The sequence below is a fragment of the Phragmites australis genome, chromosome 6, assembly GCF_958298935.1.
Source record: "Phragmites australis chromosome 6, lpPhrAust1.1, whole genome shotgun sequence".
Taxonomy (NCBI): Eukaryota; Viridiplantae; Streptophyta; class Magnoliopsida; order Poales; family Poaceae; genus Phragmites; species Phragmites australis.
Window position 1 is genome coordinate 20098887 of NC_084926.1, and position 12919 is coordinate 20111805.

Sequence of the window (12919 nt, forward strand, 5' to 3'; positions counted from 1 at the left end):
GTACACCAGTTGTGATAAAAGGGACTGCGGAGTGAGGTATAGCCCCTCCCAGGACCGAAAACTCCCAGATAAAGCTTGTTACTGGTTTTGAACTATTAAAACGGTTTTAAAGTTAATCATTGATGATACAACTGAATACCTGCATAAATTGCTTTACGCTAAAACTATTCCGTAAAGCCTTATCCTTGAAATACTTCATTATGCATCTATCAAACCCTTGAAAGTAGTATAGGGCTTGCTGAGTACCTTTTGTACTCACTCTTGTTGTCATTCAGATGAAGAAGATAATGCCGACTTTGCCGGGGGCGAAGCCGGAGACGAAGAGTAGTCTAAGTGTCGTGTTCGCACCCTCGCTGCTTGTGGCTTGGATCCTTTTTCCGCTGTGCTTTTCATGAAGGCCGCTAGGCCATGTTTGTAAAAGACAATATGGGTTGTAACTTAAAGTACACTGTACGTTAATGTATTGTACGAAGTTTGACTGTGATACTACAACTGTTGTACTGTGCGTATCAGCTACGTAATCCAGGGACTGATACAGGAGGCACAGGAGATCCCGGCAACGCGGGTCTTACACTGCTCACCTCCTAAAATGGCATACTGAAAAGCACGCAAAAGGAACTACTAAGAACAGTACGCCAAACAGTATGAAAACTTGGTAAAAAAAAACTATAAAAAGAATCTACACGTCGTTACGAGAAATTGAGCGTGAAAATCACATAAGACAGAGCTATGAGCAAAAAGTTATGAGCATTTAAAGTTCTAGGGGCTAAACTACAAAACTACCTAATTTTAGAGAATATCTACATTTATTTTATACTAAAAATCCTATATCTTGTGCATGCTGATGTCATTCATCAAGTTGAATTTTTTTTGTGAAAAAAACCGTGTGGACCGGGTCTACGCAGCTGTGAACCAAAAGAGGGGCCCTCGGTCCATGGGTCCACCATGGACCTGTAGTGTCGGCGGCGCTTTGCGTGACGGAGGGCAGCCGGAGAGCGGCCGGAACGGGGCTCGGGCAACCAGGGAGCTCCGACATGTGGCGAAAAAGGGAGAGGGGACCGTGGTGAGCTCACCCTGAGTGAAAATGAAACCGGAGTAGGGTCGATGCGGCCGGGCAATGGAGATGGTCTCACCGACAATTGGTCTGGCATCGGGGAAGGGGCTCCATTGGTCAATTGACGATGAAGACCCTCGAGATCGCCTCCAGAGGAACCTATGAAGCTAGAGAGGGGGTTAAAGCGGTCGGAGACAGCTTGGAGGTGCGGGAATAGCGGCGGCGGCGCAACTCACCAGAGATAAAGAAGAAAATGGCGGGAACAACAAATCGAGAGAGAAGAGAGGGAGTGATAGGATGGAAAAGGTGCGGAACCATGCTGTGGTGGCCACAAGCAGCTTAAATAGGCGCGAGTTTGAACGGAGTGACTGGGGTGCGGAGGTGAAATGGGCGACGCCAATGGCCATCAAGGCCAGGGGTTTCCTCATCGATTCGGCGTTAAGAGAGGGATTAAAGAGGGGGTAACAGATGGGTGCATCTTGATGGGGCTTAAAGCCTCGGATCCCGCTGTTATGAGAAGGAGAGAGGGCACGGGTAGGCATGGGATTTGTGGCAGTAAACGGAGGGGATCGGAGTCGGCAAAGGTGGAAGAAGAGAAGCCCGTGGCTTAGCTCGGCGTCGTCTCAGCAGTGGCACAGCTCGGCGTGGGTCCACTCAACAGAGAGAGGAGGCGGCCCACGCACGAGAGTGGCTAGGTTTGCTGGGCGGGCACGACTAGAGAGATAAAAGAGGGGGAGGGAGAAAAGAAGATGGGTTTCGGCCCATGCGGGGAGAGGGAGGGAGAGTCGGCCCAAGAGAGAGAAAAAGAGAGGGAGAGAGAGAGAGAGGATATGGGCTGGGCTTAGGTAGGATTAGGCCCGATTGGGTTTGGGATCTAGGAAATTGATTTTCCTTTTACTTTTAAACCATTTTCGCAAAGAACTTTTAAATGAGCACTTTCTAGCAAGCTTTTGCAAAAGTCTTCCAAACATAAAAACCTGATGCAACTACTGCAGCATGAAGCATCAAGCATGAATATAACCTATGGCAAATTAAATTTAGAAATCAATTTCCTTCTAAATTTAAACTAAATCTACAACTCCTATTTAATTCTAGCAAAATTTTAAACTATTGTGAAAATTGAAAATTTGGGGTGTTACAAACCTACCCCCCATAGGTTGAATCTCGCCCTCGAGATTTGGAAGGATTGGAGAAGAGATGGGGAAACTCTGCCTTCATATCATCGTCTCTTTCCTCGGTAGCTTCTACTTCTGAGTGATGCTTCCACTGCACTTTACACATTCACACTTTTCTATTATGGTTAACCAGTTCTGACGTCTCAAGAATCTTGACCGGTGAATAGGAGAGATCTTCTCGCACATCCAGTTTCTCTACCGGTAGCTGTTCCTCGGGAACTCTTAGACACATTTTCAGTTGTGACACATGGAAAACATCATGTACCCCTGAAAATTGAGGTGGTAATTCAAACTGGTAAGCTACTTCACCTCGTCTTTCCAGTATCTTGTATGGACCAATAAATCGAGGTGAAAGCTAGCCCTTACCCTGAATCTGCGTAGACCTCTTATAGGTGACACCTTGAGATACACAAAGTCTCCCACTTAAAAGGTCAATTCTCAACGACGGTGATCCACATAGCTTTTTTTGCCTTGATTGAGCAGTTTTAAGATTATCCCTAATCTCTTGTACTTATGTTTCTACTTCTCTTAGTACTTCTGGGCCAAATACTTGGCTTTCCCCAATCTGGTTCTAGAATAGCGAGGTTCCACACTTCCTTCCTACAGGGCCTCAAAAGAAGACATCTTGAAACTAGCTTGATAATTGTTGCTATATGAGAACTCCGCATAGGGTAAATTCTTCTCCCGACTGTTACCATTCTGCAAAGCACACGCTCTCAACATGTCTTCAAGGATTTGATTTACCCTTTGTCTATGCATCAGTTTGCGGATGATATGCCGAGCTGAAATTCAAACTTGTATACATGGACTCATGTAGGCGTTGCCAGAACCAGGAAGTAAACTAGCTACCACGGTCAGATACAATCATCTTAGGTATTCCATGTAGTCAAACAATCCTAGACATATATAACTCAACTAGTTTCAGACCTTCATAGATTTCTTTGAAGGGAATAAAGTGAGCTACTTTTGTCGACTGATCTATCGAGGGTAATCCCTGACAATGATTCCATGGTATGCTGGACAGTGGGTGCGTTATCAGCGCTCCGGGTGTGCCTACAGAACACCAGAGTTATACAGGTTCAGGCCCCTTGGGAGGTAATAGCATTACACCCTATGTATTCTTCTCCCACCTTTTTACAGAAGATATCCCCCTTTATTTTCTAGGGGGAGAAGTCTTACAAATGGACCCAACAAGATGACCCATGTTTGTCCTAGAAAAATGATATAAGTAATCATTACAAGCCTACATTTGCTGTGCCTGCCCTGGGTCCCTGCGGTGACCATCCCATCCATTTGTCGCACCCCCATTTGTCACGCCCGAAGTGCCCGACCTGCCCTGTCCTGTCGTAGGCTTCCCACGCGGGCCTGTTGTGCCCCCTATCACGTCTGCGTGCCCGTCCCACAACAATTAATATCTACAGGATGGGATAAGGTAACTCTGCGCTGACCATACCGTCTCAGCTGGAGTGGATTGCCTGGGGAAGGAAAACGATGTGAGTAGTGGCATTAAATGAGGTTTGACTGGCCTAGACGAGTACCTGCCTCGTGACCAGTAAGGACTGGTCACGGGAAACCCTGTAGAGGCCCTAGTCATGGTCGCGTGGGGGTCATGGTTAAAAGAACGAAAGTGGGTACTGTCCAAAGCTGTGCATTGCAGGCCATCCCAGTGGGAGACCCCTATATTCTTTACATCGACATGATCAACTATGAACCATATAGAATCATATATGGATTGTGATCGAGGTAGGCCCACTATGAAATCCATGCTAGTTTCTTCCCACTTCCACTCTAGTACCTTCAATGGTTGTAATAGTCCTGCTGGTCTTTGATGCTTGGCTTTGACTCAATATCAGGTATCACACAAAGCCACGTATTTTGCTACTACACGTTTCATTCCATACCACCAATACTAGACTTTAAGATCTTGGTACATCTTGGTACTCCCTGGGTGAATAGAATAGGCTGAGTCATGAGCTTCCCCCAAAATTGTATCCAGAATAGTCTTCACATCCAGAACACATATTATGTGCATGTACCAAACAGTGCCCTGTTCATCTTCGGTGAAATCTGGGGCTTTGCCATCTTTGATGAACTACTTGATTTCCAAGATCTTTACATCCTCAAGCTAACCCTGCCTTATATTTTGTTCAAGCATTGAGTCTATTTCTATTGCAACTACCTCGGTGTTACACACCATTCCCAGATTCAACTTATCGAATTCCTTGCATAGCTCAGGACTCATCTCTTGAAGAGTCATAGCATTAACATGAGATTTCCTGCTTAAAGCATCAACCACTACATTTGCCTTTCCTGGGTGGTAGTTGATTCACAAATCATAATCCTTGATGAGTTCTAACCATCTGTGTTATCTGAGATTAAAATCTGGTTGAGTGAAGATATATTTCAAGCTCTTATGGTCTTAGTAGATCTCACACCTTTGTTCTATCAGGTTGTGTCTCTAGATCTCGAGGGCATGCACTACAATGGCTAATTCCAAGTCGTGTGTTGGGTAGTTCTCCTCATGTTTCCTTAACTTCTTGGATGAATATGCTACCACATGACCCTCTTGCATGAGCACACATCCGAAACCTTGATGAGACGCATCATAATACACTGAGAACAACTTTTGGGTGTCTGGCACGATCTGTTTCGGGGCTGAGGTTAATCTTTTTTTCAACTCATTAAAACTAGGTTCTCGAGCGGCTACCCACTTAAACTCTGCTCCTTTCTCTAGCAGCTCTGTCATTGGCTTAGCTACCTTGGAGAAATCTTCTATGAACCAACGGTAATAACCTGCTAGACCCAAGAAACTGCAGATCTCTAAAACATTCTGCGGTGGTTTCTAGTTTAGAACATCCCTTACTTTAGATGGGTCCACAGATACACCTCCTGTTGATATGATGTGTCCTAGAAAGGGAACTTCCTTCAACCAAAACTCACACTTGCTCAACTTGGCATATAACTAGTTCTCCCTGAGTTTCTGCAATACCATCCTTAGGTGTTCCTTGTGCTCTTCCTTGTTCTTGGAGAAAACTAGGATGTCTTCAACAAATACCACAATGAACTTGTCCAAATACTTCGTGAAGACTTTATTCATCAGATACATGAAGTAGGCTAGCGCATTTGTCAATCCGAATGACATCACTGTGTATTCATACAGACCATACCGAGTAACGGATGTGGTCTTAGGAATATTTGAGGCGCGAATCTTGAACTGATGATACCTGGACCAAAGGTCAATCTTGGAGAACACACATGCTCCTTTCAACTGGTTAAATAGATATTCAATGCCGGGCAGGGGATACTTGTTCTTGATGGTTACTTCATTAAGGGCTCGATAGTCTGTACACATCCTTTGTGTTCAATCCTTCTTTGGTACGAAAATAACTGGGGCTCCCCAGGGTGAAGACATGGAGCGGACAAACCCTTTGTCTAGAAGCTATTGGATTTGCTCCTTGAGCTCAGCCAACTGATTGCCATCCATTCTATATGGTCTCTTATATATAGGAGTAGTTCCAGGTACTAACTCAATAATGAACTCAATTTCATGGTCGGGCAGCATATCTGGCAAATCTTTTGAAAAGATGTCCAAAAATCCACTGACTACTCTACTATCTTCCACTGCATTAGCCTTGTTGAGACTGGAGTTGATAGCTGACTCCGTTGTAGCTTGGAACTCCAGTTTGGTACCATCTGTATGCGTTAACTGTACTGCCTTCATAGCACATCCAATGATTCCATTATACTTAGTTAACCAATCCATTCCTAGTATGATATCTATCTTCTTGGATTCTAAAATGATAAGGTTTGCAAGAAAATCTACCACTTTATGCATATACTTATCTTAGGGCATACATGCCTTGACTCCATTTCTCCTCCAGGAGAACTAACTAGCACCCAATTTTTCATTAACTCTCTTGGCAATTTATATGTAGTCACAAACTAGGATGATATGAATGAATGCATAGCATCAGAATTGAATAAAACTGTAGCGGAGTGAGAGTTGACGAAAAACATACCTAATACCACATCAGGAGCATCTTGGGCTTTCTCCACTGCAACATGGTTGACGCGACCATGCATAGCATTCTATCGGGGTTGCTACTGGTTGTTGCCCTGAGCCTATGCTTGACCTTGTTGCTTCTTGGGATACTTGTTGGCGAGGTGTCCGAAGTTACCAAACTGAAGCATAAATCGATGTTGCCAGATCCTTGACCGGTGCGATTCTGTTACTAGGGCAAGTTGTTGTTGTTGGGTCGCTTCTGCTGGTAGTTAGGATGCAACTACTGCTGTTGTTGTTGCTGCACTGGCTGCTTGTATGCATGTACAACCTGGTTAGGCATCTTCTGCAATGGCTTCTGCTGCTGATTATGTCCTCCTTGACGGAACATAGGACCTGGAAGAGGGGGGTTGTAGTGGGGACAAGTGTTGTTACCTGAAGACTGACCTTGTAGACTACTCTTGTATTCTTCTCCCAGATTCTGCCTCTTCTTTTCCATGATGAAAGCTCTATCTACCAGTTTCTAAAAACTGGGGTACTCATTGGCCGAGAGAGTTGTATTGAGTCCTGCTTCTTCTCATCTATGTCGACATCACTAGAGGTGTAGCGAGAGAGTTGTGTGAACTTGGTGAGGTATTCTCTCACTCTCATGGGTCCTTACTTCAAACTGAGGAACTCCTTCCTCTTCAGTTTCACTTCTTCTGCAGGAATGTGATGTGCACAGAAACTGTTCCTGAACTTTGCCCATGTGATCTCCTGGGGATCCTCATGTGCGGCAATGTACGCTATCCACCATTCCTATGCTAGCCCAATACGCTGGTGGGAGGCAAAGAGAACTCTTTCCCTTCTGGTACACTGGGCTATTTGTAGCTTGCTCTCAATAGTCTTTAGCCAGTCATCTGCCTCCATAGGTTCAACTGCCTTGGAGAAGGTGGATGGCTGAGTACTTAGGAAAGTTCTAAGCTTGGTTTGTGGCTGTTGTGGCGGTGCTTGCTGGACTTGAGGTTGCTGATTATTGGCCATAGCTTGCACCAGACCTTGGAGTATCGTCATCACTTGGTTGACATCCATCAAAGGGGGCGGGGGTGGTGTTGTTATTACTGTTGCTGTTGTTGATGTTGTTGCCATGCCTGGTGTTCACCATATGTTGGTAGCCATGATACAAGCGGGGAACATAAGGGAAGAAAACAAGGGTGGAACAACAAGACAAGAACAGATATAGCACGAAAGAAAAGACTCTCAACTATTATTATATTATTAAGTGATGCAATTTAGAGGAAGAATTCGCCCATTACACCAACACTCATACAAAGATCCAACTCACAACAAGGTTCGCACCACGAGAACAAGCACCAAACACACACTGACACAGATGACACAACAACTGAAACAGACGAATCTAAACAATTTATTCTGCAATGGACATCCTCCTATCTCGGTACTACTCCTCGCCTGCTAGACCTGCTGCACCTATTGGACCTACTACAACCTCCAGATGAAGCCTCTTGCACGGAGGGGAACGGGGTGGTGCAGCTATGGGTCTCTTGAGAGCCTCCTCAAGAACCTGGTTGGGATCTTCTAATAGGATCTGAAGCTCATGGATGCTCTGCTCCTACTCTGTGTGACACTGGTGCAAATTCTCAAGCTCGTCGAGGGCTTTGTCAAGCTCTGAGTACAAGGCGCTAATGATGTGGACCTGCTCTCTCAGACATCCATCTGGCTCGTTGTTGACAGGAGCAAAGATGACCTCTAGACTACCAGTTGGATGCTGCGAAAACTTGACAAACTGGGTGAGGTGGAGGACCTGTCTGTTCTACCTGCAGAGAATAGCCAGAGCCTGGCAGGTGGCATCCTCGGTACCAAGCTCGAAGGTAGCTCTAGGGGCGATGGCGGAGTGAACACGGTGAACTCAGCGAGAACAGTCATCAGTAGCCATCTCGAACATGGTGACCTCCACTGTCCAGGAGTAGCCACAGTTACTAAGAGGAATCCTGATCCCCTTATAGACTGGGATCTCGTGAAAGCCCAAACCCTGGAGTAGGTACCACAGCGTGCAGGGGAAGTAGCAGGCGTGCTGTCCATCGGAGTGAAACTCGACTGGGGGCTGGAGCGCCCACATAACACCACCAGGAACCTCCTGAGCGGGGACTAGAACATGTTTGCACGTGGTGATCTTCATGTGAGCCATCTAAAAATTTTAAAGAAGAAAGAAAATCAATAACAATTTTATTAAAGAGCAATGGACAAATTAAGACAAACCTAAAAAGAAAACAAGTTTATAAAAGTAATTTGTACAAACATAAGTCCTTAACACGTCCTTTTCTATCTAGGCTGCGTTCTACGGTCAACACGACTTTGATACCACTTCTGTAATGCCCAGTTTTAAAGGAATAAAATCAGGTATAACCACATGTATGCCAGGATCAAGTTTCATACATACGTTACATCATCAGCGTATCATCATAGTGCCATAATTAAATTATTGTCATAACTTATTACAAAAGGACTCGAGGGTCTAGGAGAAAAGCATAGCAAAAAGGTAAACTCCAGCGCCAGAGGAACTTCCATCTTCCACAGGCATCAACCGGGGAACACCCATGAGCTCTAGGTCGAAGTCATCTCCATCATAGAGTGCAACTTCATTGTCAGTTTCTGAACAACAGTAGAGAGCAAGAGAGGAAGCAACAGCTATGAGTACATAATGTACTCCATAAGTGTAGGAAAGCATGAAATGGAGCTTAAATCAAGAAAATGTTAGACACTGGTTCACTTCACTAAGCATCCCTAACCTATAACTCTAACAACAGGTATCCTAAATTGCTAGGTGTGAAGAAAAGACTTAAACAATTGGAATAACTCGTCGAATTCGATCCGACTACCAAAACTCACCAGGTAATCCCATTACCTGGCTACGTAACCAAACATACCAAATTCCTGATCCCAACTAATCAAGAAGTCCAAGCTGCTCTTGACCATGAGTATGGCTGATCGATCAGTTTTATACTCTACAGAGTTTGCACACTTTACTCACGAGTCGTGATTTCATCACCCGCATTACCAGGTGATAGTTTCCATGTTGCTGTGCTGATCAAGCGATTGCATACTTCCTATGGTGTGCCGCCAGGAGATCACTACAAGACCTTTACAAAGCTCCCGCCAACCCATAAGCACCCACTAAGATTTCATCGCTAATAGTGATTCCATCACTGCAGAGGTCCCCTCTTGTGCCACTCAACCATCCACTGGTGCCTACAGAATCAGAGGGGTGGCAAATTAATTGGCCAGGTCGTACCCATATAGGCCTCGTGGTTGTGTTGTTTAGCTGGGTTATAGGCTTCAAGATCATGTCCTCAAGATTGCCTCTGGAGGAACTTGCGAAGTCGAAGAGGGGGTTAAAGCGTCCAGAGACGACATGAAGGCGTGGGAATAGCGGCCACTGCGTAACTCACCAGAGACAAAGAAGAAAATGGCAGTGGCGACCAGCCGAGAGAGAAGAGAGGGTGTGAGAGGATGGAAAAGGTACGGAACCTCTCTGTGGATGCCACAGACTGCTTAAATAGGCACGAGAGTGAGAGGAGTGGCCAGGGCGCAGAGGTGAAATGGGTGGCACTATTGGCCATCAAGATCGACAGTTTCCTCATTGATTCGGCATTGAGAGAGGGATTAAACAAGGGGTAGCGGATGGGGGCATCTTGATGGGTCTTAAAGCCTCAGATCTGGCCGTTTCGGGAAGGATAGAGGGCACAGGGAGGCACAGAATTCATGGTTGTCGGCGGAGGGGATCAGAGCCAGCAGAGGTGGAAGAAGAGGAGCTAGCGGCTCGACTCGGCGTCGGCTCAACAGCAGCGCGGCTCAACATGGCTTGACATGGGCTCACTCGATAGGGAGAGGAGGCGGCTTACACGTGGGAGCGGCTAGCTCAGCCAGGCAAGCATGACCCAAGAGAGAGAGAGAGAGAGAGAGAGAGAGAGAGAGAGAGAGAGAGAGAGAGAGAGAGAGAGAGAGAGAGAGAGGATATGGGCTGGGCTTGGGTAGGATTAAGCCAGGTTGGGTTTAGGAATTAGGAAATTGATTTTCTTTTTACTTTTAAACCATTTTCGCAAAGAACTTTTAAATGAGCGCTTTTGCAAACATCTTCCAAACATACAAACTTGATGCAACAAATGAAGCATGAATGCATCAAGTATGAGTATAACCTATGGAAAATTAAATTTAGAAATTAATTTCCTTCTAAATTTTAAAAAATCTACAACTCCTATTTAATTCTAACAATATTTAAAACTGTCGAGTAAATTGAAAATTTAGAGTGTTACATTCATGCACGTCCTCGACCAGCCCCGACCATGTGCACCATGTCTTCGACCAGCTTGTACCAAGGGCACCGCGTCCTTGACTTGCTCCGACCACGTAGAAAAAGTAGTCGATCACGTCGACCACCTCATCGACCATGAACATGAAGTCTCGACCATGTCCTCGATAGTGATGAGGAAGTAGTCGAACCCGTCCTAGTGTCCTTGTCACCGATCAGCACCGCAATAATTGCAGTAGTGCCTCCATGGTATCCAAACGTATAGGGATGGAACGCCGTACGCCGGTGAGCTATCGCCACGCGCACGACTATGGTTTCGTAGGGAGTTCGGGATGAAGTGGCGGCCATAGTTTTGGTGGTGGAATTAACTTATACGCCCATGGCTCCTAGCTCCTTTTATATAGAGTACGCTAATGGGCATTTAATCACATTAAACCCATCATGACTCTAAACCCTAATGGACATTCAATCATATTAAATCTCATTTGCAGATCCAATCTGCATACGCGATCGCCTCTAGGTCATATCACCAACAATCTCGCACTTGCACTAGAGTCGATCCATGCAAGTTTTAAATTCCATCCCTCTGAGTGTGTGACCCATTAGGTTCAGGTGTAGACGGCTGCTACCTGGAAACCCTTTCGGAATTGCAAGTCAATAGTCGTACCTAGCAGGACATATTGACTCTTGAATGCACACAAAGATCATATCGACTGAACCTTGACATACTCATGCACCAATCCCTTGACCACACAATACCAGTCAAGCTCAAGGCGAGATTCATGCCACCCTTATGATAACTTGACCATTCACTCGGTCAAGTAGTGGATGCATCATGATTAACTCTTTAATAATATTGGCATGGCCATGCACTTTCTCAATCCAACTACCTCGAGGGGCCTAGAGATATCTCTCCCGTTATCTAGGAGGGGAAAATTCCATCTTGATTGCTCACATCCCACGACATGTTTCATAACATACCCAAAAGCAACCATTATAATTACCCAGTTATGGAGTAGCGTTTGGAAGCTCCTAAGTGTGTTACTACACATTCTGGAATCAATAACAATCTCAGGTCAAAGGATTCTGTAGGTACACCATTCGAGACTACAACTGATGGTACAATAAATAACATCCCAACAGTATCTCAAGGTGGGTGAATCCAACACCATGTTCTCTAACATATGTCTACATTACTGATTTGATATTTCCATATCTATGATTCGTGAAATATGATCATAAATCAATCGATCAATGTTCTAATCTATAAATCATTATTATCCCACACAATGATACAGGATTAGGGATCATTTAGAATAATATCATAATAAAATAAATAGTTTCACAAATAAGTCACATACTTGTTGATCAATGTAAATGATAATTATTCAAGGAACCGGATAAACAAATATCCGAAAGAACATTAACATAGACATGATACATTCTCTCACATGCACTAGACTCAATTATGCAAGAATCTAGTACCCATAGAGCTCATGTGCACCTCATGCTTGGGCTATGAGAGAGGCTTCATCAACGGATTAGCAATATTAGAATCTATGTGCACCTTGCATATATTTACATCACCTTTATCTATGATCTCTCGGATGAGGTGATAGCACCATAGTATGTGCTTGGACTTCTGGTGCGACCTATGTTCTTTGGCCTGTGCAATGCCTCCACTATTATCACAATAGAGATCTATTGGACTAGAAGTACTAGGTATCACACCTAACTCAGAAACAAATTTTCTGATCCAAACAGCTTCCTTTCCAGCTTCAGAAGTTGCGATGTACTCAGCCTCCGTTGTGGAATTGACCACCATTTCTTGCCTAGAACTCTTCTAACTCACTACTCCTCCATTGAGGTAAAACACAAAACCAGATTGCGATCTCGAATCGTCCTTATCAATTTGGAAGTAGCATCGGTGTAACCATTTACAACAAGCTCCTCCTCACCACCATAGACCAAGAACATATCCATAGTTCTTCTCAAGTATTTTAGGATATTCTTTACTGTTACCTAGTGAACTTTACCCGAGTTAATTGGTATCTACTCGTAACACTTAGGGCATAGGAAACATCTGAGCGTGTACAAAACATTGCACAAATGATGGACTCAATAGCGGAAGCATAAGGGATCACACTCATCCTCTTGAGCTCATCTGGTGTCGAAGGACACTAACTCTTACTGATAGTGATGCCATGTGACATTGGCAAGAAACCTTTCTTGGAATCCTGCATATTGAACCTTTTCAATACCTTGTCGATGTATGTACTCCGGCTTAATCTGATTAGCCTTCTTGACCTATCTCTATAGATCTTTATTCCCAATATGTATGCTGCCTCTCCTAGATCTTTCATTGATAAACTCTTTCGCAA